Genomic DNA, 24,257 nt, shown 5'->3' on the forward strand with positions numbered 1-24,257 from the left:
TACTCATTGATGTTGCCAGTGAACTTTACTAAGCAGCAATTACAGTATTTACTGTAATTTCATAGAATCAAGGAGTTAGATGCAAGTCCCATCCCCCAGGAACTCATATTCATAGATGAGGCTGGATTCAATTTAGCGAAGATGAGGAGGAGAGGAAGGAACACCATTGGTCAACGTGTCATCATTGAGGTACCTGGCCAGCATGGGGGAAATGTCACCATATGAGCAGCTATGACCCACAATTGGGTCCTCCACCGCCATCCTGAGCAGCAAATGTATGTTCTAATTTGGGACACCGTGAGCTTCCATCAGGCTGCTCGGGTCCGCAATTAATTCCATGACCATCCCAGGTTTCCAATTTTCTATCTCTCACCATATTCCCCATTTCTCAACCATATTGAGGAGTTGTTTTCAGCATGGCGATGGAAAGTGAATGATCGCAAACCCCATGAACATATGGCCCTTCTCCAGGCAATGGAAGAGACCTGTGGTGACATTCCAGCAGAGTCCTGTCAGGGGTGGATGCATCATGCCAGAAGATATTTTCCCCACTGTCTGGCCAAGGAGAATATTGCCTATGACATTGATGAAAATCTGCGGCCGGACCAAAATAACAGACATGACTGATTTTGTTTTCACAATGGATTATTTGTTTCTTGACTTAGACTTTGACTTAGATTTTACTGTATTTTAAGAGTTTCTTTATTTATTATGTACAATTGATTTAACATACAATACAGTAATACAAAAATAAAAAATATTCTTCCTTTGAATTTGCTAAATATATTTACTGTATGTTTGCATTTTTACTTTATGTGTGCTTACAGTATGCTGTTTGACATGTATTTAGTCATGTTGAAATAAAAAACTAAAATTTTTGCCTTTGTATTCCTTTCTTGTTTGAGTACACACAAACAATATACATTATAATAACAAAATCTTAGTCTTTACACTAAAATAGGTTCTGATAGTAGTGCTTTGAATATGTCACATTGGTGTGTTCTCGGTTGTCACTCAGTTGCGGCGGCAGGTAGCCTAGTGATTAGAGTGTTGGGGCAGTAACTGAAAAGTTGCTAAATCAAATCCCCGAGCTGACAAGGTAAAAATCTGTCGTTCTGCCCCTAAACAAGGCAGTTAACCCACTGTTCCTAGGCTGTCATTGTAAATAAGAATTTGTTCTTAACTGACTTGCCTAGGTAAATTAAAGTTATATTCATTTGATGTGTGTGTGACTCATTTGTATGCAGAGTTTCATTTGAGCAGGGAGTACATGATTTTGATTGCTTTGTTTCATTTTGCAAGATCTCTATAGGGTTTGGGGAAATTGGCTGACTGAGAACTGAGTTTTGAGTACCTGAGATATAGTTTCAGCAAACATTTGTTAACAATTAAGAAAAACTGTAAAGAGGACTATATTTGAAAACACTCTTTGATGTCCTATCCTTAGAGACATAACAGACACTGAAGAAAGAACACACATGCATGCAAACACATGGTTGTTTTTTGGGAAAATGTCAAATCTGATGCACATTATCTTAAACGAGTGCAGTTAGTGAACTAAATAGCATTTAAAAGGTTAAGAGTATAATTTCTCTACTTCTACTTTCTAACCCTCACCAAATGATTCCTTTATAGCAGGGTGACTCATTCCTGTGATGTTCCAGGTGGGTATGGTAATCAATTCAAATCAAATCAAATGTATTTATATAGCCCTTCTTACATCAGCTGATATATCAAAGTGCTGCACAGAAACCCAGCATAAAACCCCAAACAGCAAGCAATGCAAGTGTAGAAGCACGGTGGCAAGGAAAAACTCCCTAGAAAGGCCAAAACCTAGGAAGAAACCTAGAGAGGAACCATGCTATGAGGGGTGTCCAGTCCTCTTCTGGCTGTGCCGGGTGGAGACCATAACAGAACATGGCCAAGATGTTCAAATGTTCATAAATGACCAGCATGGTCAAATAATAGTAATCACAGTGAACAGGTCAGGGTTCCATAGCCGCAGGCAGAACAGTTGAAACTGGAGCAGCAGCACGGCCAGGTGGACTGGGGACAACAAGGAGTCATCATGCCAGGTAGTCCTGAGGCATGGTCCTAGGGCTCAGGTCCTCCAATAGAGAGAAAGAAAGAAAGAATTAGAGAGAGCATACTTAAATTCACACAGAACACCGGATAAGACAGGAGACACTGTGGCCCCATCCGATGATACAGGGCAGGGCCAAACAGGCAGGATACAACCCCACCCACTTTGCCAAAGCACAGCCCCCACACCACTAGAGGGATATCTTCAACCACCAACTTACCATCCTGAGACAAGGCCGAGTATAGCCCGCAAAGATCTCCGCCATGGCACAACCCAAGGGGGGGGGGGCGCCAACCCAGACAGGAAGACCACGTCATTGACTCAACCCACTCATGCCGTCCTAGGGTTGCTCCAGAGCCTTTCCGTTCACCTTCACACTCCTGGGCCAGACTACACTCAATCATAGGACCTGCTGAAGAGATGAGTCTTCAATAAAGACTTAAAGGTTGAGACCGAGTCTGCGTCTCTCTTATGGGTAGGCAGACCATTCCATAAAAATTGAGCTCTATAGGAGAAAGCCCTGCCTGCATCTTGTGACCGTAGCATACGTGTAGGTATGTACGGCAGGACCAAATCGTAAAGATAGGTAGGAGCAAGCCCATGTAATGCTTTGTAGGATAGCAGTAAAAAATTGAAAATCAGCCCTTGCCTTAACAGGAAGCTAGTGTAGGGAGAAGAGCACTGGAGTAATATGACCACATTTTTTTGGTTCTAGTCAGGCTTCTATCAGCCGTATTTAGCACTAACTGAAGTTTATTTAGTGCTTTAGTGGAAAAAAGCTGTCCTTGAAACAGTCTTGATATGTTCGTCAAAAGAGAGATCAGGGTCCAGAGTAACACCGAGGTCCTTCACAGTTTTATTTGAGACGACTGTACAACCATCAAGATTAATTGTCAGATTCAACAGAAGATCCCTTTGTTTCTTGGGACCTAGAACAAGCATCTCTGCTTTGTCCGAGTTTAAAAGTAGAACGTTTGCAGCCATCCACTTCCTTATGTCTGAAACACAGGCTTCCAGCGAGGGTAATTTTGGGGCTACACCATGTTTCATTGAAATGTACAACTGTGTGTCATCCGCATAGCAGTGAAAGTTAACGTTATGTTTTCAAATGACACCCCCAAAATATATAGTGAAAACAATAGTGGTCCTAAAACGGAACCTTGAGGAACACCAAAATTTACAGTTGATTTGTCAGAGGACAAACCATTCACAGAGACAAACCGATATCTTTCCGACAGATAAGGTCTAAACCAGGCCAGAAATTGTAGACCAATTTGGGTTTCCAATCTCTCCAAAAGAAGGTGGTGATCGATGGTATCAAAAGCAGCACTAAGGTCTAGGAGCACGAGGACAGATGCAGAGCCTCGAAGGCACGAAGTTGGACCTGGAATTGCCTCCTGGAAAACCGTCGTTATAGGTGAATATGATCTCCGGCTTCGATTTTATTTGATACATGTCACAATATCATCCTAAAGTATGTTTTTTCAATATAGTTTAATTATATTATTGAAATTTATTCGGGACTTTAGACGTGATGCGTTGGAAGGAGAGGTTAGCGCCGCACGGCCAGTGTGCTTGCTAATTCAAGAGGGAAATAGTTTGTTCTGGATCCAAACAAAGACTTTACAACATTCTAATGGAAGATCAACAAAGATAAGGACCCAATTTGGGATGCTATTTCATATATCTGTCGAACTGTGCTATCGCTACCGATTACTTGGAATCAATGCTGTTGTGTGTTAGCTATTGCAGTAAGCTAATATAACGATATATTGTGTTTTCACTGTAAAACATCTTAAAAAATCGGAAATATTGTCTGTATTCACAAGATCTTTGTCTTTCATTTTGCTATACACCATATATTTTTCTGAAATGTTTTATGATGAGTAATTAGGTAGTTGACGTTGGTGTCTGTATTTACTCTGGCTACTCCCGTGCTATTTCTGACTGTAGCTATGATGGTAGCATCAATGTAAAACTGATTTATAGCTCAAATATGCACATTTTTCTAACAAAACATAGATTTATTGTGTAACATGTTATAGGACTGTCATCTGAGGAAGTTGTTTCTAGGTTTGTTTGGTTGGATCTTGGTTAGTTAGGTTGGCTTTGTGCATGCTACCTGTGCTGTGAAAAATGTCTGTCCTCTTTTGTATTTGGTGGTGAACTAACATAAATATACGTGGTGTTTTTGCTGTAAAACATTTTAAAAATCGGACACCTTGGCTGGATTCACAAGATGTTTATCTTTCAAATGCTGTATTGGACTTGTTAATGTGTGAAAGTTAAATATTAAAAAAAAAAATGATTTTGAATTTCGCGCCCTGCAATTGAGCTGGATGTTGTCATAAGTGTACCGATGTCGGGCCAGCCAGCCTAACAGGTTAACCTGTTGGGGATGGGGGCGCTGTTTAGACTATTTATGCTAATGTGGCTAATTTTTTAAACGGCTTCCCACAAAATCCTTGATCGTACAATATGCATATTATTATTATTATTGGATAGAAAACAGTCTATAGTTTCTATAGGAGTTGAAATTTTGTCTCTAAGTGGAACAGAGCCCATTCTACAGCAATTTCCCTGACATGGAGTCAGATTTGAGAAACGTTGGCCACTTTTCTGAAGTCATTTAAAAGGGCTCTGTCGTTGCTATGACTATACGGACACTTCTTACGTCTTCCCCTGGATGCCTTTACGTGATGACGATTCCAACGGGCTCGATTGCTCGTTCACAGGCCCTACAAATGAAAAAAACCTTTAGCTAGCAAGTCTTTTCTTGCTGCGTAACGCGCGTGGAAGACACCGACCCTCTCCTGTTCCAAGCGTTAGTTTAGCCTGTTATATTTCTCCGGTCATCTTTTCACTCGTTATAGGAGTTACAAACATCACAAAGTAGTTAATTTAAAGCGTTTTATAGCAATTTATATCCGTTTAGTGCGATTTTGGGACATTTATTTTTGCAACGATGTGAAAAGTTGGGCACGCTTTTCAGTTCATCCCGAACGTAGTTGACATTTCCACATGGCAAGAGGACAGCTTTCCACCAAAAGACGATTTCTCCCAAGAAAGGATCCTTTGCCCAAGATACTGATGGAAGAACAGCTCAAGGTAGGACATTTTTATTATGATAAATCGTGTTTCTGTCGAAACATTTTAGTGGCTTAGGACGCCATGTTTTTTGACGTAGCTTCGCTTGGCGCAAACTGTATTGAAAAGTAAGGATAAATTAAAAAATGTAATAACGCAATTGTATTAAGAATTAAATTGTCTATCAATCCCTGTCCACCCTATATTTTTTAGTCACGTTTATGAGTATTTATGTATAAGAGTAGATCACTGTCTAAGTGGCGCAAGGACGTTTTCTTTACCAGCTTGTCTACATTTCACATTGTCTAACCATGATTTTGGTGGCTAAATATAAACATTTTCGATCAAACTGTATATGCATGTTGTAATGTGATGTTACAGGAGTGTCATCGGAAGAATTCTGAGAAGGTTAGTGAAAAAATTAATATCTTTTGGCGATGTTGACTTTTATCGCTCACTTTGGCTAGAATCAATGCTGGGCTGCTAATTGCTATGTGCTAAGCTAATATAACGATTTATTGTGTTTTCGCTGTAAGACACTTAGAAAATCTGAAATATTGTCTGTATTCACAGGATCTGTGTCTTTCGATTCGTGTATGCTGTGTATTTTTACGAAATGTTTGATGATTAGTAGTTAGGTAAACACGTTGCTCATTGTAATTATTCTAGTCCATTTGTGATGGTGGGTGCAATTGTAAACTATGCCATATACCTGAAATATGCACTTTTTTCTAACAAAACCTATCCCATACCATAAATATGTTATCAGACTGTCATCTAATGAGTTTTTTTGTTGGTTAGGGGCTATAAATATCTTAGTTTAGCCGAATTGGTGATGGCTACTGGTGTTGGTGGACAAATAAAAGATGGTGGATTATGCTAATGTGTTTTTAGGTAATAGATGTACATCTTTACATATTGTGTCTTCCCTGTAAAACATTTTAAAAATCGGAAATGTTGACTGGATTCATAAGATCTGTGTCTTTCATTAGCTGTATTGGACTTTAATGTGTGAAAGTTAAATATTTTAAAAAAATATTTTTTTTGAATTTCGCGGCACTGGTTTTTCAGTGGGGGGGGGGGGGGGTGCCGCTAGCGCCACGCTGATCCTAGACAGGTTAAAAGCTTAACTTCTTGTTAATCAAACCGCTTTGTCAGATTTCAAAAAGGCTTTACGGCGAAAGCATACCATGCGATTATCTGAGGACAGCCCCCCGCCACACCCGCATTAAAAACATTTTCCAAACCAGCAGAGGCGTCACAACAATCAGAAATAGCGATAAAATAAATCACTTCCCTTTGAAGATCTTCCTCTGTTTGTAGTCCCAAGGGTCCCAGCTATACAACAAATGGTCATTTTGTTTAATAAAGTCCTTCTTTATATCCCCAAAAAGTCAGTTTAGTTGGCGCGTTTGATTCAGTAATCCACCCGTTTCCCGTTCAACATGCAGACAAAGGACTCCGAAAAGTTGCCAATAAACTTGAAAATAAATGTAAATAAACAACAACATTTAAGACGGAATGTGGTATGTTCAATACCGGAGATAAAGAATGAAGTGCGCGCCCTCGTCCACCTTGAAACACTACTACTACTAATTCATTTTTCAAAAAACAAGCCTGAAACCCTTTCTAAAGACTGTTGACATCTACTGGAAGCTATAGGAACTGCAATCTGGGAGGAATTCCTTTGAATATCCCATAGACAAGCATTTGAATGGACTGTGACCTCAACAAATAAAAATTCTGGTTGGATTCTCCTCGGGTTTTTGCTTGCCATATCATTTCTGTTATACTCACAGACATTATTTTAACAGTTTTAGAAACGTCAGGGTGTTCTCTATACAATGCTACCAATATGCATATCCTATCCTTCTGGGCCTGAGTAACAGGCAGTTTACTTGGGCACGTCAGTCATCCGAAACTTCCGAATACTGCCCCCTAGCCTTAATATTTACACAGGAAAACTTTGCTGAAAATGAATGCAGTTGACAGTGAGAGGACGTTTCTTTGCTGAGTTTAGTCTCGCTATTGTTATTTTACTGCTGCTCTGTCACGCCCTGATCGTAGAGATCCTTTTATTCTCTATGTTTGTTTGGTCAGGGTGTGCCTTGGGTGGGAAAGTCTATGCTTTCTGGTTCTTTGTTTTTGACCGGGTATGATTCTCAATCAGGGACAGCTGTCTATCGTTGTCTCTGATTTGGGAATCATACTTAGGCAGCCTTTTTTCCTTTTCTCATTTGTGGGTTGTTGTCTTTGTTAGTGGCATGTATAGCCTTACAGAGCTTCACGTTCGTTTAGTTGTTTATTGTTGGCGACTTTTAAAATAAAAGAATGTACGCTTACCACGCTGCACCTTGGTCCGGTCATTTCCTTGACGACGATCGTGACCTGCTCTTTAATTACTTTTTACTTTTATCTCTTATTCTCATCCGTATTTTTTTTTAACTGCATTGTTGGTTAAGGACTCTTAAACGATGTAAGACACTTGTATTTTCATGAATGTTTAATATTATAATTTTTGTATTTTGAATTTCGCACTCTGCAATTTCACCAGATGTTGTTGAGGTGAGTCACTAGCGCCCCACCTAGCCCAAAGACGTTTTAAAGTGACTATGCATAGATGACAACGGAGAGTAGCAGTGGTGTAAAGGGGGTGTGGGGGGGGGATGCAAATAGTTTGGGTAGCCATTTGACTAGATGTTCAGGAGTCTTATGGTTTGGGGGTAGAAGCTGTTTAGAAGCCTCTTGGACCTAGACTTGCCGATTCGGTAACGCTTGCCGTGTGGTAACAGAGAGAACAGTCTATGACTAAGGTGGCTGGAGTCTTTGACAATTTTTAGGGCCTTCCTCTTACACCGCCTGGTATAGAGGTCCTGGATGGCAGGAAGCTTGGTGTGTACTTCTTCATTGCATACAAATGTGTGGGTGCCACACCCCCAAATACCCATTAATAACAATTTCTTATAGCTAGAATAATATATGCATTATTCATGGCTCATGGATGCAGCATTTTTGTGCAGGAGAATGATTTATTTCTTTAAGGTGTTTTGCCCAATAGAGAGTCACAGATGACTGTATATTAAAATGTGCATTTAGTGGTTGTATATTACTTCTCTCCCTTTGAGATTTAGAATTCTCATCAGATATCCATTATATTTATCATATGTGGGCAAAAGAGGGGGTGTTTTAAAGTGCAGTGTCACTGGGGTGCATAATATGTGAACTACTGCAGAGAGGAAAGTGGTAAAAACAAGTAACAAGTTAGTGAACTACTGTTATGAAGTTCCCTGTTATGACTGTGACAGTGCCCATGGAAATGACAATGGAAACTGACATCAGAAACTGGAAGTGGATTTTATTTGTCTGTTTCTTTTTCTCCTTCTTTTTCCCTGAGAGTGCTATCGATTTTCAGTCTGGGCAACTCCAGGCCAGGTCTGGATGAAATGGGAGTTTTCGAGTCTCATATAAGTCTGTCTTACACACAGTACATAGTGTACATTTTATATCCCTTTGTGACTGTCACTACAGTAGATCTATACCCCCAAAAGTTTTGATAACATGTTGGTGTAACATTACCTTACCTTACACTGAGTTTACCAAATATTAGTAACACCTTACTGATATTGAGTTGATGTTGTATGAATATGTCTGCATAATTCCCTTACTCTGACTCAAACAGAATATAGAGTATACATTTTATACGGGCCTAAATTTACATTTAACAGGCAGCTCAACCGGGCGTTTGAGGTAATTTTTATAACAAATTTTAAATACAATTAACCCTCCTGCTGTGTTCCGGTCGAATTGGATTGATTTACAAGTTTTCTCTCTGAAAAATGTAGTTCATTTAATCTGATTGTCAAAAGGTTCCATGACTTTGTCCACACAGGGCATCTGAATACACAAAATACATGTTGATGATTTTCATTAAATTTTTGGTGATTTATTTAACTTTTGTACATGTGGTGTTCCCGGTCAACAATGACCGGTCAATAGAAATGAACGGGTGAGACTATAATTAGTGTATAAAATTAAGTTCAGGCACATTCCCATTCATCAGATGGACACACTTCCTCTCCCAGACCCCCACATGCATGTGTGTTTAAGCACACACACACACCTCACTCCCCTTCTTGGCTTCCACGGCAACCCCCACGGGAACCTTTCCCTAATAGAATCTTTCCCCCACGGGAACCACACCTGTTGGCATTCTCACAAACAATCGCAACATTGTTTCAATAATATATAGAACTTTTCTCGCAGCTCTGGTATATAAAGCTTTTTTGAGGCCTTGCTAACAATTCATTCTGTGCCAGCACAATGACCAAACGATATACTATATGTGAGGCTCTTGATCGGATCTTTGATGATGACACTGGTGAGGAGGAGATAGTCCTTGTAAAACTTTGACACAAAGCAGTCTGTGATAAATAGCACAATACGTTTCATCTGAGTATCTTTTATAGTCAAAATAATCCATACATTATGCTGTTTTTACTCAAAAATTAGTTATATGAGCTCGGGTGAATGAGGCCTACAGGCCATAAATAGCAAATAGAAGTTCAAAACTTGTAATGTTCACAATAACTCAAATTTATCAAAAGACCTAACAACATTAGGTGATAATATATGTATTATGGATTTATAATCAGATATAATGTGGCATTCATTTTGTCATTTAGTAAAATCATGATGTGGTTTTCATTATCAGACTCCCATGTTTTTTTAACATTCATTCAAAGATGGTTGAAAATCAGGAAGCGAATGTGAGCAAAACCAAAGCTTTTTTACTAATACTGGGGTCCAAAAACGTGAAACCGAATGTCCTGCCTTGCCGCTATAACCCCACGGCTACCACCCCAGAGCCCGAGACCATCCTTCCCACCTCGTGCCTGGCGACTGCACTCAGCTGGGGAATCGGGAAACAGGTCCGGGATGCGCAGCGGTCCCAGCCGAAATCAGTGGGATTCGTGCCTGATGCTGTCCACTCCGCGGTCCTGGAGTGGGCCCATTCCTCCAGGCTTGCTTGCCGCCCGGGCTCCCGGTGGACCCTGGCCTTCGTGCAACAATTCTTTTGGTGGACTAACACGGTTCCAGACGTCGTCACCTTTGTCACCGCCGGCATGGTCTGTGCACGGAACAAGACCCCTCAACAAGCTCCGGCTGGCCTCCTCCAACCTCTGCCCATCCCTCATCGCCCCTGGTCTCACAGGCCAGCCTGTCCTCTGGGTTCCACCCCCAGTCTAACGCCACTCGGAGCGAGCCAACCAGGACCTCGAGACCACCCTGCGCTGCCTGGTCTCCGCCAACCCCACCACCTTGAGCAAGCAGCTGGTGAGGTTGGAATATGCCGGCAACACCCTTCCCTGCTCTGCCAAAGGCCTATCACCGTTTGAGTGTCCCCTGGGGTATCAGCCCCCGCTCTTCCCTGAGCAGGAAGAGGAGGTCGGCATACCTTCTGCCCAGATGTTTGTCTGTCGCTGTCGTCGTACCTGGAGGAGAACCCGGTCAGCCCTCCTCAAGATTGTCAAAGACCCCAGCCACCCCAGTCATAGACTGTTCTCTCCACTATCGCATGGCAAGCGGTACCGGAGTGCCAAGTCTAGGACAAAAAGGCTTCTCTACAGTTTTTACCCCCAAGCCATAAGGGGGTAAAAACTGAACAGGTTTTTACCTTCTGAACAGGTAACCAATGGTTATACGGACTATTTACATTGTGTGCTCCCCCCCAACCCCTCTTTTACTCTTTTACGCTGCTGCTACTCTCTGTTTATCTTATATGCATAGTCACTTTAACCATACATCCATGTACATACTACCTCAATTGGCCCGACCAACCAGTGCTACCACACATTGGCTAATTGGGCTATCTGCATTGTGTCCCACCTCCCGCCAACCCCTCCTTTTACGCTACTGCTACTCTCTGTTCATCATATATGCGTAGTCAGTTTAACCATACCTACATGTAAATACTACCTCAATAAGCCTGACTAACCAGTGTCTGTATATAGCCTTGCTACTCTTATTTTCAAATGTGTTTTTACTGCTGTTTTATTTCTTTACTTACCTACACACACACACACACACACACACACACACACACACACACACACACACACACACACACACACACATACCTTTTTTTTTCGCACTATTGTGTAGTAGACTGTAAGGTCTACTACACCTGTTGTATTCGGCGCACGTGACAAATAAACTTTGATTTGATTTGAAGATCACCTCCAGGTATCGACGACAAGCGGATCACCATCAGACCCCGGCTCCCCGGGTAGAAGGTATGGCTATCCACTCGGGATCTGCCCCTCCAGGTTGAATCACGCAAACTCTACCCCCGGTTTATCGGCCTGTTCCCCATATGCAAGATCATTAGCCCCTCTGCTGTTCGTCTTCTCTTGCCCCGTTCCCTTCGTATACATCCCACCTTTCATGTGTCCAGAGTCAAACCCATGTCTCACAGCCCTTTATCTCTATCTTCTCCATTATCCCCTTTGTATTTAGACCTGTGCTCTCTGTTTGTCTGTTGCCAGTTCGTCTTGTTTGTTCAAGCCTACCAGCGTTTTGTGTCTCAGCTCCTGCCTTTTCCAGTTTCTCTTTTTTCGCCCTCCTGGTTTTGACCCTTGCCTGTCCTGGCCACTAGGCCTGCCCCTGACCCTGCCTGCCGACCTGTACCTTTTCCCCCTCTGGATTACCGACCTCTGCCTTACCCTGACCTTGAGTCTGCCTGCCGCCCGGTACTGTTACCCCACGTCTGGTTTACTAACCCCTGCCTGCCTTGACCTGTCTACTGCCTGCCCCTGTTGGGATATTAAACTATTGTTTATTCGATGTGGTCTGCATCATATGAAGGTAAGAGGATGTTTGGTGACAACACCTGAAGTGTGCAGAGACAGGAGTTTAGGTTCAAAAAATACTACAGTCTGGAAATCCCACTTAAATTGCAAGTAACCATTTCAGCTTTAGCCGATGGAGGATTTTTATTTGTTAGACTATTGAGAGGTTTTGTTATGAAACCTCTTTCATATCAAAATGTTGACCGTCATTAAATGATGAACATACTTGGCATGCACAGTGATGCGTGTGCATTATCACTGAATTGATGTACAATTGGGACAGATTCAATTAACAGTTTGTTCAGCAGTCCTGTCAGCAAATCATTTCTAATTATGACCTTTGATAAATATAACAACAGCATATTGTTGCTTGGGGGAAAAAGGAGCAACACAGCATTTGTCCAAATAGAAATGCCTCTGACCATTACCATACTTACTTGCAATTGTCATGTACCCACATACTGAAACATGCACAATTTACAAGAACATGGTGATTTTCAACACACATTCAAATGTAATAATCCCACTTCTTTCGATTGGAAATAGACTTGAGAATAATTACAAACATGAGAAAGAAATAGAGAGTTAGAGAGAGATACAAAAAGAAAGAAAATAGAGAGAGAAACCGACAGAGGCAGAGATAGAGAGAAGGGAAAGAGAGAGAGATTTGTAAAGTTCAGGACCTAAATAAATACATACACATCTGTAAAAGACTGACTGACCATCCAGAATTCGGAACTTTAGCAGACTCTTCTCCTTAAAAAAGTTCTGCTGAGATAGAGGAACTGCACAGATGGTGGTTAACTCTCTGCGAGCATCATGGGACAATTAGCATGTGAATTGATGATGATGCAGGCTCAGTACTAATTGGAGGCTGGTAAATGAATGCAATCTCTCCCTACATCTCAGTGGGCAGAAACATCAGGTAGCAGTGTTATAAGTCTATTTCCATAACCAGCTCTGGCAGTATATAATAGATTGATCATATGCGATGTGCAGCCAATCTGCACCTCGACCAAGGAGCACTAATCACACATAGATTGCATTAGCGAGGCAGGATTTGGCTTTAAAATAATTAACCAGAGACAGTGTCCAATTCTACTTTCTGGGTCTATTCAGGAGACAACGATTATAATGTTTGGGGAATGGAAATTAATCTTTGGAGATTACGTTTTTATAGAATGTGCCATTCCCTGTACTGCCAGTCATCTGCCCCCAGTCTCTATTCGAGTAAATGCTTGTTCGCACCACCTATGAAAGCAGACCCAGGTTTGAAGCAATTTGACGCCAGACACTTCAGAAGTAATACATATTGATGCCGCTGCGTATCCCCAGTGCAGCAATCTTATGAAGGCATTTGGTAGTCTTCCAAATCTCATACATGAAGTAACATTTTCCCATTTGGAGACAAAGTGTGTGCATGTGTCTTCGATAATTTAAGGTATGATGGAATATCAGTACAGGCAACAGATGTTTGAATAAGTGTGCACGCGTTCAGGTAGCGACTGCAGAGCAGATGTTTGAACCACTTGACAACACAAAGCTCCGTATATAACCCGCTCTTATTAACTGGCTCCTCTCTGTAGTAACTAGCAGACATACATGATAACTTCTTCAAGTGTAAATTAACATCTGCTGCTGCTCATGCGTTCATGACCATAACATGTATTTATGTTATGAACACTTAGTGCAAGTGTAAAAACTGTAAGGCAATCATTGTGCCTATTGCCGTTCAACTTCACTGTAAAGCAGCCATTGCTGTTCACCTTCATTGTAAAGCGCCTATAGCACATATTGCTGTTCACCTTTATTGTAAAATGCCTATAGCGCCCAATGCTGTTCACCTTTATAGTAAAGCGCCTATAGCGCATATTGCTGTTCACCTTTATAGTAAAGCGCCTATAGCGCATAATGCTGTTCACCTTTATAGTAAAGCGCCTATAGCGCATATTGCTGTTCACCTTTATAGTAAAGCGCCTATAGCGCATAATGCTGTTCACCTTTATAGTAAAGCGCCTATAGCGCATATTGCTGTTCACCTTTATAGTAAAGCGCCTATAGCGCATAATGCTGTTCACCTTTATAGTAAAGCGCCTATAGCGCATAATGCTGTTCACCTTTATAGTAAAGCGCCTATAGCGCATAATGCTGTTCACCTTTATAGTAAAGCGCCTATAGCGCATATTGCTGTTCACCTTTATAGTAAAGCGCCTATAGCGCATAATGCTGTTCACCTTTATAGTAAAGCGCCTATAGCGCATATTGCTGTTCACCTTTATAGTAAAGCGCCTATAGCGCATAATGCTGTTCACCTTTATAGTAAAGCGCCTATAGCGCATAATGCTGTTCACCTTTATAGTAAAGCGCCTATAGCGCATATTGCTGTTCACCTTTATTGTAAAGCGCCTATAGCGCATATTGCTGTTCACCTTTATTGTAAAGCGCCTATAGCGCATAATGCTGTTCACCTTTATTGTAAAGCGCCTATAGCGCATAATGCTGTTCACCTTTATAGTAAAGCGCCTATAGCGCATATTGCTGTTCACCTTTATTGTAAAGCGCCTATAGCGCATAATGCTGTTCACCTTTATAGTAAAGCGCCTATAGCGCATATTGCTGTTCACCTTTATTGTAAAGCGCCTATAGCGCATATTGCTGTTCACCTTTATTGTAAAGCGCCTATAGCGCATATTGCTGTTCACCTTTATTGTAAAGCGCCTATAGCGCATATTGCTGTTCACCTTTATAGTAAAGCGCCTATAGCGCATATTGCTGTTCACCTTTATTGTAAAGCGCCTATAGTGCATATTGCTGTTCACCTTTATTGTAAAGCGCCTATAGCACACATTGCTGTTCACCTTTATTGTAAACCACCTATAGCGCCCAATGCTGTTCACCTTTTTTGTAAAGCGCCTATAGTGCCCAATGCTGTTCACCTTTATTGTAAAGTGCCTATAGCAGACATTGCTGTTCACCTTTATTGTAAAGCACCTATAGCGCCCATTGCTGTTCCCCTTCACTGTCAACCCAGGATTGAAGTGACCAATGTAGCTGAACTAAGCTGTGGTGTGTATTTTTATCCGTCAGGATAACAAATACTTTCTCTACATTACAGAATGTGGGGGATCTGTTTGTGGAATCCCTCTCATACAGTACAATGGATATGCTACTTAGGTTTGTCATCACACTTTTATTTAACTGATGATATTATAGTGGTAGCTGTAGTTGTAAAGGATATCACGCTGCTTGCTTAGTTAGTAACACTTCCTCCTGACTCGGCTCACGAAGCTCGAACCTGGGCCCTATGCCTCGTCAGCACACATGACTCTCCTCCTGAAGCGTCTTACCAGTCGGTGCCCCACGAAAAGGTAGCTATTCACTGCCGCAAGCAGGGAGTAAGTTTCATACTTCCCAGTGTTCTACATTCACCCCTGAAACGTCCTCAACAGCAACCCCAGCGTTGAGCTGAGCGCAACTGTAGATCCGGGTCACAACACCACCGTAAAGGACGTCACGCTGCTTGCTTGGCGAGTACCACTTCCTCCTGGTTAGTCTCGCACCGAGGATCGAACCCGGGACCTCTGCCTCCTGAAGTGTCTTACCAGTCAAAGGAAAATAGGTGAGCCAGGACTAACGCACAAACACCGGAAGACGAACAACTCTGACATTCCACGGTTGACTGGGTATTGCTCAATTCACATTATTGCCCATGTATTTATTGTTTATTTATTCCATCCTGATTGTGCCTGGGCTGGCAGTCGAGCCACTTGGGAAGCCTGGCCTGGGAATCTTTCCTCTGCTAAGCAGTCTGGCATTTCTCAGAGCTCGCGGTCCCCTCCAGGAAACCAGCAGCAAGAAGCAGTAAATCAATAGGTGCGCGGCGAAGGCAAATGACAACCCGTTTAGGTTGGCGGCCTACTTCGTTTCACAACATGTGGCCTGGCCTTCTAAACCAAAAGCAGGGTCTCGGGGAGAAAATGTTTCCCTGCACTAAAACAGATTTGGCAGCAGGTGGTCCAGGGGTTTGTGAGTGAGCTGCCTATACACTCCTGCTGCCATGATATTACATAGGAGCCGAGAGAAAACACAATTTTTCATCGACCACTATTTTCCAAGCCTGCTTTTCCACCACAGCTCCATCAGTTCAATGGATCAATGATAGTCGCTTTGTCATGGTCTTTATTCATCAGTCAACACAATGATAGCTTGATAAAGCACCATTTATCATAATACATCTTCTACAGTGTTTAGGCTGCAGTGCGTCTTATTCATATTCTACAGACTGGTGAACTGAAGTCATACAATATGTTATTAATAGCCTAATAGTGGGTTTTTTGATTTTCATATTATGTATACGAATAATGAAGTTGTTGATTTACAACCATAACCACGATCTATCTGCAATTCTAAGCTTCTCTAAATACGGCATAGGCAGTAAATACAGTGTCTCTGTATTTCCAGTATGACTTTGAATGCATGTATATAGTGTGATTGAACATTACAGAAGAGACTTACAGTAGAGGAGATGACCACCTCAAGTTTTCAGGTTCAAAGAAAGGATAAGAGGCTGCTCCAACTACCACACTAAAATAGATGACCCTTTTACTTTTATGAAACCAGTGTGAAAGGACCATACCCCTCGGGGCCCAAACAGAGGAGAAATACATTCAGGCCATGTACTCAAATCCACAACAATTTGTCCTAAGCAGCAAAGTCACCCCAGAAAAAGAGGCATAAAAGCTAACTGAGGGATGAATAATGTATGTGAGGCAAAACTAAATTATATAAACGTTATTTATCTGATTGACTGGTGGTGTGGTGGCGAGGTTCAATTTCCGCTCCCTCGCACTTCATAGCCTCTCACTCTGTGATCTATAATCTTTATATTTCAAGAAAGTACAGGTCCTTTTTTCTCCCCTTCTCTCCCACTCCTTATAGTCAGGGCGGTTGTCTCCTGCTGCTGTCTCGAAGGCCCCAATTATATTTATCATATGCAAATTAACCTAACAGCAAACATCATTATCATGGTTCCTCTCATTTCCTTGAACCTTAACAAAGTTGCACCTCTACCTTCTGGAAACATCTGGGAGATTTTTACTCTCTCATACGGTTGTTATCAGTAACTCCTGAAATGAGCAGTTTCACAGAGAAATTAGTCAGCGTGTCAATCAAAAAAACTGTAATATATCTACAGGTGCATATATAGGCCTATACTATGGCCAAAGTTCTTAGGCAATGAAAGCTTTGATTGGTCGAGAACAATTCAATCGCTATGTGATTGATGTATATGGAAGTTAAACGTGCAGTGTGTTATAGCCAGAAGGTAGCATGACAAAATGGGATCACAGCAAATGCATTGTATGGTACAGTAGTTCCCAGCATCACTCTGAAAAGTCCCTCTGCATATTGCTTCCTAGTTAGTTTTATTGAGTTGTCAATTAAGATCTCATTTGTGGAGTTGATATGCTTTGTTGAGTCATTTTCATAGATACCTACTATACAGATTAACTCGATCCGCTAAGGACAAATTAAAGAATGGTGAAATGGAAACGTCAAATTGACCTTCACAATATAAATTCTCCAGTGATATCATGATGCCAACAAATTATGCATTCGCTCTGTACAAGCAAAATGTATTTCATTGTACACTGTAAAAAGTGAAAATTAGTGGGCCCTCAATTTAACAGATTTTATGGAGTCGTTTTATTTGTTTCAATCTATTTCTTGTGGATTTGCTTAATCGAAAAAACGTAATACCTCCCTCGACCAATATTATTCATGATTCAATAAAGCATACACATTAGGTTAATGCCATCATGCTTGCAAATGCATATCTATGACATCATGATGCCACAATACTGTACATGTAGCTATTATGTTTACTTCGATACCAATGTTGTTAGCTACATAACTCCAACTCTTCACCTTCACCTTCGCCTGGGTATCGTAGCTAGCTGGCGTTGCACGTTGTTGGCTGGTTGTTAAAGTTACTAGCTAGCTAGCTAGTTAACCAACCACATGTAATGCCATATCAGAGTGTTTAAGCGGGTTAGCACAACTTCAACATCCAACCACGCCCAATGCTAGTTAGCTAGCTAGTTTTTTAAAAACAGTGTTGATCACATCTGAGCATCATAGAGACTTTCTGTCCTCAAAATTGAATGTACTTGGCATTTTCTCCCCAGATTTGAATTCACACAGCACCTGTTGGAAGGTTGGACCGGTTCCTTTCACTGCTGTTATTAAGTCATTATAATATAGAGTAGCACTTGGTATAATAATAGTATTGCTGGTGGTGGAAACAAAAGCTAGACAATGGAAGATGGATTTGTCACATCTGCTCCTGCAACGCCCTCTACTGCTCATCCTGTGTCTCCTTGACCTGGCGCCACTCCCCCAGTACTCTCTCCTTCTCTCTCTCCCTCTCCCTCTCCCTCTCTCTATGTGTGATTGTGTGGGCAGAGACAGGTGTGCTGGAGTCAGAGCAGATCCCCACCAGCTGCAACCTCTTCCATAATCAAGATCTTTACAAATACTCAGCCCTGCCACTTCCACGCTGCCAGATTGTAAACTCTGCTCAGTCAGTCTATGTTTCTAGCCGTTTGTTACTAGTCAGATCCTGTTATCCTGTTGTGCCTGTTTTCCTTGCCTGATGCTGTTTCCTCTCCGTTATAGTTCTGCCCACTCTGACTCTGGTCCCTGTCTCCAGTCCCACGTCTCGTCCTCCTGCTACTCTGTCCTGGATTCCCCACTCTACTACTCCCTTGGATTCCCCTCCGGACCTGCTTTCCCTGTCTCAACCCCTCTCGCTCCAGCCTCAGCCTCCGCATCTGGTTTCCAGGTACCTGCCTGAGCTTCCCCTGACCTGCACTCCATCTCCCCCCTGTGTTTCAATAAATACAATGGTTACTTCATCCCAGTCTCCTCGTCTGAGTCTGCTCTTTGGTTACTCTGTTCCACTCCGCGTAACAAGATTATATCAAACAAAATAGCCTAACATAGTAACATGCTGTGTAACAGCCTATTTCCAACCATAATTCTAATTGGGTGTTAATTGGACTAAATTGGCTTCTGGCTCCATGTGGCATTCTGATTGGGGAAAAGTAAAGTCTCTTTTGTCTTCTCTATTGTTATTCCAGTGTTGCGATGAATGTGGAAATGCAAAGGTTGTGGGAGGTTATTTCTCAAACATTATAAACTTGATCATAGGCATTATGGACGTAGTCATAAATACCCATGCACTTCAATTTCCCATGCACATTCAAGACTTGGAATGCTTTATGGAGCCATCTGTCAAGAAATCACCCTGTCCAGAGGTACTCAGTAACCAATGTCTTATCTATGTTCACGCGCCATATGTGTGGTCATAATCAACTTTCTACAAAAAGAGAATATTTTCAACACATTGGCCAACACCTGAAAAATCATGAGACTGTCACTTGTATATAAGAATTTGTTCTTAACTGACTTGCCTAGTTAAATAAAGGTTCAATTTTAAAAAATTGATTAGCATGACGTTTTAAGTAACAAGAAAATTTCGCAGGACATAGACATATCTGACATGGGCAGAAAGCTTAAATTATTGTTAATCTAACTGCACTGTCCAATTTACAATAGCTATTACAGTGAAATAATAACATGCGCCTGGAGGATATTGTTTGAGGAGAGTGCACAATTATGAACTTGAAAAGGTATTAATAAACCAATTAGGCACATTTGGGCAGTCTTGATACAACATTTTGAACAGAAATACAATAGTTCATTGGATCAGTCTAAAACTTTGCACGTACATTGCTGCCATCTAGTGGCCAAAATCAAAATAGTGCCTAACCTGGAATAATACATTGACCTTTCTCTTGCAAATCAAATATGATTAAAAAAGATCTAATGTGTTATATTCTCCTACATTAATTTCACATTTCCACAAACATCAAAAGTGTTTCCTTTCAAATGGCATCAAGAATATGCATATCCTTGCTTCAGGTCCTGAGTTACAGGCAGTTAGATTTGGGTATGTCATTTTAGGCAAAAATTGGGAAAAAAGGTCTGATCCTTTAAAAAGAAAAGTTTGTATCGCCTCGTTCAAAGTTGCAAACGTGAAGTACTATTTGTGAAGCATACACTAAGGCACAGTGCAAGCTCATGAGGGACAATTCCTTCAAAGTGATCGTGAACAATATCAGGGGGGAAACCAGTGGTCTCATCGAAATAGGAGAGGTGCTCTGACCAAAAACTTTTTTTACACCATGTTCATTTTCTGTAAGCTCCCTCAGATGGCCAGCATGAATCTCCTTAGTTCTGAGACAGAATGCTCCAGTTCTGAAATTGTAACTTCTCTGCGATGCAGAATCTGCATGCGCATGTTCCTGTGAAATTCTCAACAAAACCTGGAATACCATGTGCACCAAGGTTGTCAGCGACAACACACTGAACTGTGCTTTTACCCTTCTGCCCAACTTTGAGACAAAAATGCCATGCTGTTCTAAATGAACAAGATCACTTATCAGAAGTTCTAACAATTTCTCATAACCATAGCACTTCACATCACTTTTGATTAAAGAAGCCAAATATACAGTATGGACGACAAAACAGATTGAGAACCTGTCATCAAATTGCCCCAAATCCAATACAATCCATAAATGTTGTGTATCTTCCTTGATGTACAGAGGGAATTGCAAATATCTAAAACATCAACGTACAGTATCAACGAGATACTGTCCTGCTTTAACAGCAATTACATTTCTTTGAAGAAAACACCATCACAGAGGGATTTTTATACATGCATATTACTTTGTGTCTGTTTGTCTTTGGCATTGAAACTGCCATCTAGAATAGTACGATAATTAAGAATTTGCTGCAAGGACTTATATTGGAAGGACTTCTTGTTTCTTGAATCAAGTAAATATTTTACTGGTTATACAGCACTAAAGTGTATCTCATAGTATCCCTTTTCTTTCCAAACAGTAGAGAGTGGACCCCTGTCTCCTGTTGCTACTTGAATGGGGTTTGACTTACCGAATGCATTGGCTAGCTCTTGAACAACTGATTTGTCAACTTGGCAACTGTGATCCTGTAATATTTGGGTTATAGTCTTTTGTGTAATAGGCATAGATACAGAACTGATCAAATACTGAAACTCGTGCAGGAGCTCATTAACAGCTGCACTAGATAAAATAAAAAAGGTTTTCTAACTTAAGGACCTAAGCAATTTTAAGCTACATTTCTTTTGATAAGTCCTCAGAGCCTTCATTGTCAAATCCAATATCGAAATCCACTTCATTGCCTCCTGAATGGCGCGGTGGTTGAGACGTCACTACAGACTACAGACGCAGTTTACTTGGCTCATCAAGCTCTAGCGACTCCTTGTGGCGGACTGGGTGTCCCGCAGGCTTACTTCCGGTCGTCAGTTGTACTATGTTTCCTCCGACACATTGGTGTAGCTGGCTTCCGGATTAAGTGGGCGGGTGTTAAGAAGTGCGGTTAGGCGGGTCATGTTTTGGACGACGCATGACTCGACCTTTGCCTCTCTCGAGCCCGTTGGGGAGTTGCAGTGATGAGACAAGATCGTAATTGAATCGCAATTGGATAAAACTAATTTCAGGAGACAAAGGGGGTAAAATACACAGAAACAATAATAATTCACTTCATTACATGATATATCCTCCCCATCCAAAGTGTCAGCAGGAACATGAGTAAGGGCCTTTGTTTTTTTTCTTGTTTTTTTCTTTTAAGGGGTGGATCAGCTTAATATTGCGGAAAAAATGTTGATTCCATCAATGTAATTGTCTGCATCATTTCCAATCCCCCATATATTTTTGGGGTAAATATATATATATGTATCCATACACGCATGCATACATATACACTTTTTTAAAGAATATACCTTTATTATTATTCCCCGCAAACCCTACCACCGATCCCCCAATTGGAGTAAACTAAGAAACACTTCAGCTGTTACTTTGAATTTATACATCTCAAACACATTTTACAGACACAGTCTACTTTACAATAGTTCTCTCTTGTTTGTTCTTAGTCCTTCCTCTATTTCTGATGTCCATACAGTTTGATTTCTATTTGTAACTGTGCTATTTCACAAAAGTTCCGAACCTATATACATTTTACAGATCCCGTATATTTTACATTGCATATCTTATTATTAGTCCCACCCTTCAGCTCCATTCAACCCCTCGCATCTATCTCTCAACATCATCCATTTCGGATTTCTATTTGCCATATATTTTTCAACTGTGCTGTGATGCTTCACAAAATAATTTAACCTTTCTATTCTCATAGCTTCTACAGATTGTAAATTAAAAATAAACATTTTTGCTAAAATAATTATTATATTATTGATTGATTGACTATGGCTTTCAAATCACCCAGTATTGCTATCTGTAGCATTAGTTCTAGGCAAATGTTGCAATTCTTCAGCCATTCCTGGACCTGTGACCAAAAACGAGCTACATATGGACAATACCAAAATACATGATCTAATGACTCTGCCTCCTCACAGCAGAATCTGCAGAGCTGGGAATATTGTATCCCCCATATACTGTGTATAACATTATATTAGTTGCAAGAATTTTGTATAGTAATTTAAATTGAAAAATTAGAAGTTTTGAATCTGGCGTTGTTTTGCGTATCAATTCATAAACCATGTGCCATGGAATGGGTACATCGAAAATCTCTTCCCAACTATTTTGCAATTTATATGGCACAGCTGTCAGTTTTTTGGTCCTTAAATGAAATTGGTATATGTTTATCATACTTTTCTTTAACCATTTATGTTCTTTAATACAGGGCCAACATACAAGTTCCTTACTTTTTCCCCTTCTACTTGCCTCTTCCATTTTACATTTACATTTTAGTCATTTAGCAGACGCTCTTATCCAGAGCGACTTACAGCAGAGTGCATGCATTTTATTACATTTTACATATTACATTTTACATACTGAGACAAGGATATCCCTACCAGCCAAACCCTCCCTAACCCGGACGACGCTATGCCAATTGTGCGTCGCCCCACGGACCTCCCGGTTGCGGCCGGCTGCGACAGAGCGCGAACCCAGCCCAGCCTGGGCGTGAACCCAGAGACTCTGGTGGCGCAGCTAGCACTGCGATGCAGTGCCCTAGAACACTGCCCCACCCGGGAGTCCATTTTTGTGGTAATGCTGCAATTAATTGGTTGTAATTTTGGGTAGCGCAGACATTTCCATATGTCTGTGTTAGCTGCATGTGTGACATAACTCCACCAGTCCTATTTATGATATCATTCACTAAAATTATACCTTTTTTTTGTTGTTGTTGAAAAAAACAGTTTTTTAAATCAATTAGTATATTTGATTTTAACCACAATACTTGTTGTATTATTTGTTCTGTCTTTTCAGGTGGATTAAACTGAAATTGTAACCAAGTTTCTAAGGCTTGTTTAAAAAATAAAGATATTTTGGAGATTATTTCCTTACCAAACACCCGAAAGTGAGCAGGTGTAATCTGAATATAGGGAAAAAGGCCCTTCTTGAACATAGGATGAGACATTCGTAACAATTTACTAGAGAACCAGTTTGGATTTAAGTATAACTTTTGTATGTGAGAGGTATAATGCTTTAATATTTAATCATTTCTGCCCTCCGAATTCATATTCGTTATATAAATAGGCCCTTTAAATTTTATCTGGCTTGCCGTTCCAAATAAAATGTTATATTTTTTGTTCATATAATGTAAAAAGCAGGTCACTAGGTGTAGGCTAGGTGTAGGCAAAACCATAAGCAAATAGGTAAACTGTGATATGACTAAAGAGCCTGTTTGGGCTGCAAGCCCGAAATCGGAACGAAAATGACAACAGCTGCAGGGCGCGAAATTCAAAATCTATTTTTTAAAAATATTTAACTTTCACACATTAACAAGTCCAATACAGCATTTGAAAGATAAACATCTTGTCAATCCAGCCAACATGTCCGATTTTTTAAATGTTTTACAGAGAAAACACCACATATATTTATGTTAGCTCACCACCAAATACAAAAGTGGACAGACACGTATGAATATGATTATGATGTATGAATTATGATTCAAGTAGCATGCACAAGCCAACCGAAATAAACTAAAACCAACCTAAACAACCCAGAAAAAACTACCTCAGATGACAGTCATATAACATGTTACACAATAAATCTATGTTTTGTTCATAAAAAGTGCATATTTTAGCTATAAATCAGTTTTACATTGATGCTACCATA

This window comes from Salvelinus fontinalis, chromosome 6 (genome assembly GCF_029448725.1).
Source record: "Salvelinus fontinalis isolate EN_2023a chromosome 6, ASM2944872v1, whole genome shotgun sequence".
Classification (NCBI taxonomy): domain Eukaryota; kingdom Metazoa; phylum Chordata; class Actinopteri; order Salmoniformes; family Salmonidae; genus Salvelinus; species Salvelinus fontinalis.